The following is a 3,225-nucleotide window of genomic DNA, read 5'->3' as shown; positions in this document are numbered from 1 at the left end:
TGATTGTATGGCAAGACTGTTTAACTTTGCCAGAAACTGCCAAACTGCCTTCTGAAGTAACTGTACAATTTTGCATTTCCATTAGCAATGATACAACTTCTTATTTTTCTGTTCACTGTCTGCTTTTGGAATTGTTAGGTTTTGTATTTTAGCCAAATGTGTGTGTGTATGTGTGCGTGTGTGTATGTGTGTGTGTGTGTGTGTGTGTGTGTGTGTGAGAGAGAGAGAGAGAGAGAGAGAGAGAGAGAGAGATCTGGTTATTTTATCATTTCCCTAATGATACATGGTGCTCAGCATCTTTGCCATATCTCTTCAGTGTGATAGCCCCAACTTTAGCACATTAATTGGGTTATTTTCTTACTGTGGAAAAGAGTTCTTTGCATATTTTGAATACAACTCTTTGTCAGAGATGGATTTTGCAAATATTTTCTCCCAGTTGATGTTTTTTCATTCTCTTAATACCTTTTGCAGACTTTTAAAGTTTTAATGGGGTCCAACTTATTTTTTAATTATTTTCCTTCATGGATCAAGCTTTTGGTGTTGTTATCTAGAGATTCATTGTGAATCTGAGATCATCTAGATTTTTCTATGTTGTCTTCTGGGAGATTTACACCTTTGCCTTCTACATTAGGTCTACAGTCAATTTTGAGTTGATTTTTATGAAATTATATGGTCTGTGTCTAGATTCCCTCTCTCCCTCCCTCCTTCCTTTCTAGTTCTTTCGTTTTTATATGGATGTTCAGTTGTTCCAGCATCATTTGTTAAAAAGGTCAAGTGGCCTTTGATCCTTTGTCAAAGAAATAAGGATATGTTTATTGTGGGCTCTCACTGCCTTGTAATTAAATTTTTTGGGTTCTGTTTGGGATGGGGTGGGGGAATGTTCATGGCACTTCTTGCAAGCAAATCTTGTATTCTGCCTTCCTCCAAGGATAGCAACTGTAAATAAAGTTCAGAAAACACACACACACACACACACACACACACACACACACAGGTGGGCATATGTGGAAATCCTTGCTTCTCACTTCTCCACAAGTGCACCCTGCTCCTTCCCAATCTACTTCATTTCCTTGCTTTTCCCCACCTTATGCACGCACACTTGAAGACATCACTCAAATTAAATGGTCTAACTGACCATCCATGTAGCGCTTCAGAAAGAAAAATTTTGGTGATTTTGTGATAAACGTAAGGGGTTCTCTTTTCCTTTTTTTTTTTTTTAGGACTTACAAAGTCCCTTGAGGGTGCTATGAGTCTTTAATAAAAGCCTTTGACTTTTTAAAATTTATTTTCCGGTGCCAAGGCTCGAACCCAGAGCCTTGGACATACTAGGTAAATGCTCCAGGGCCGCACGACACCGCCACCCCGCCCTTGTCTTTTAACATCCAATAACCTTTGGGTTTATTGTATATTACCAAACAGGCAAGATGGACTCTGAACTGTCTCTCGCTGTGAGTTACAAAAGGCTGAATGCAAGACCTGGTCACACTCGGCCCTGGTTGGAGGGTGAGGATTTCCACCACCTTCCCAAACTTTAAATGATTGGCATCTGCCAAGTCACAGAAACACACAAAGAGGCTCTTTAACCGGAGTTTGGCTCGGCTTTTCTAAGCAGGGCTGGGAGGCTGGGAGTGGTTTGGTGGTGCGCGGCTACTCAGGAGTGTGCGGTAACCGAGGGCCGAGTCCCCGTAAAGCCGAGAGCTGTAATGATGTCAACTTGTTATTTACTTTCCAAATCTGAATGACTGAGCAAGGCGAAAGGAGAATCAATCAACCACAATGTGACCCTACAGGCGGAAAAAACGCAGCGCTCCCACCAGCAGGCGGTGGGGGGAAGGGAAGCACGTGTAACCGGGACAGGGTTGCATCATGAGCTCGCTCGGGTTTGTCTATTGCACCCTTCGTTTTTCGATTGCATGTCATACCTCAGCCTCAGTCTGCACAAGCCCAGGGAGCCCGGGAGCAACGAAGGGCAGGCTCCAGGGAAGGCCCCACCAAGTCCTTTTGGGGGGTCTTCAATGGCAACTGATACATAATAAGACACAATCTATTCTGCTGATTCACAATTATGGAGACTGTGTAAGTGTGTATTTTTTATTGATGTGCTCTAATAATGGTGTAGCAACAGTCGTTTTACATCATCGACGCTTTACAGCAGTATTTTGCAGGGTGATTTTTTAGGTCCGCCTTTTTGATGGAGGACCGGCCCCTTAAAAACTCATCTCGGGTCCCCCCCTCCCCCAACAACCAGAACAACAAATGGTCTAGTGTTCAAGGAAGGAGCAAGTGAGGTTATAGCATAAATTGCTGAGTGTACTGGGCTCTTAACACGAAGCTCATTATATACCAAAGGGAGGGGCAAACTTACTTAAAAAATATTCAAAGAGGCAGACACCAAAGGTGCTGGGGAGGGGGAGCGGATATTTGTTTTAATTGAATTAAGGCCGGGAGTGGTGGGGAGTCGGCCCCAACGTGGAGAGGAGGAAGGAGCGCTGGGAGTCTGGCGCACCAGGGCTGGGCCATATAAGCCTTGCAACACGAAACACTTTGCAAATGCCCGAGGTCTGAGGCCTGGAGGTGGGGGCATGGGCGTGGAGATCCCAGGGCTCGAGTACCCCCAATCACCCCTTCCTCGCACGCTTCCCCCTTAGCTTCTGGCACCCACCCGGGTTGTCTTGAGACTTCCCTCACGTATTTCTGGCTTTTCTCCCAGGGAGGTATTTTGCAGAGGTCCCGGCTCCTTCTGAGTCCCCAATTTTGGGCGTCGGGGGTAAACCATTTCGAGACAGACGGACCCTCAGGCAGGTTGCAGGGGGTTCTGTTGGGGCAGCTGGGCGGCTTCTTTTGGAGGTGGGGGAGGGTAACACTAGCGTGGCCCAGGTCCCCGTCCCCCAAACTGGGAACCGTGGGGGGGTGGCCCGGGTGCCCAGCCTCTTAATACAGTAGTAGAAAGGCTCGGTTCGCACTGGGTGGGGTCTAGGCCCAGGTTCCCCTCAGTCCTGCTGTCCTCCCCACGGGTGAGGGACAGGGCTCAGAGCAAGAAGAGAGAGGCCTGGGTTTTCCCCACCCTAGGCGTGGGGTGGTAAGGCTTGGGGTGAAAAACTGTCGGGGTGCAGGTCCCCCCACCCCATCGAGCGATAAGGTGGGGGCGCAGATCCTCCTGGGGAGTCGTGGGGGGAGGGGCAGGCCTGGAGTCCCCACCGCCCGTGGGGGAGGGGCTGCCTCTTT

At 48.0% G+C, this 3,225-nt stretch overlaps 1 protein-coding gene across 1 annotated transcript in view; it reads left to right on the top strand.

The window, feature by feature from the left end:
• The first annotated feature begins 1,923 nt into the window (after positions 1-1,923).
• Positions 1,924-3,225, top strand: part of Tbl1x (transducin beta like 1 X-linked) — a 180,059-nt gene continuing 178,757 nt past the window's right edge. Inside the window, exon 1 of the mRNA XM_048797384.1 lies at positions 1,924-2,076. The gene's annotated coding sequence lies outside the window, so the exon portion shown is untranslated. The remainder of the gene's footprint in view (positions 2,077-3,225) is intronic.

Source organism: Marmota marmota, unplaced genomic scaffold (assembly GCF_001458135.2).
Source record: "Marmota marmota marmota unplaced genomic scaffold, marMar, whole genome shotgun sequence".
Lineage (NCBI taxonomy): Eukaryota > Metazoa > Chordata > Mammalia > Rodentia > Sciuridae > Marmota > Marmota marmota.
Note: the sequence above shows the minus strand (reverse complement) of the source record. Positions and strands in the feature narration are given on the sequence as shown.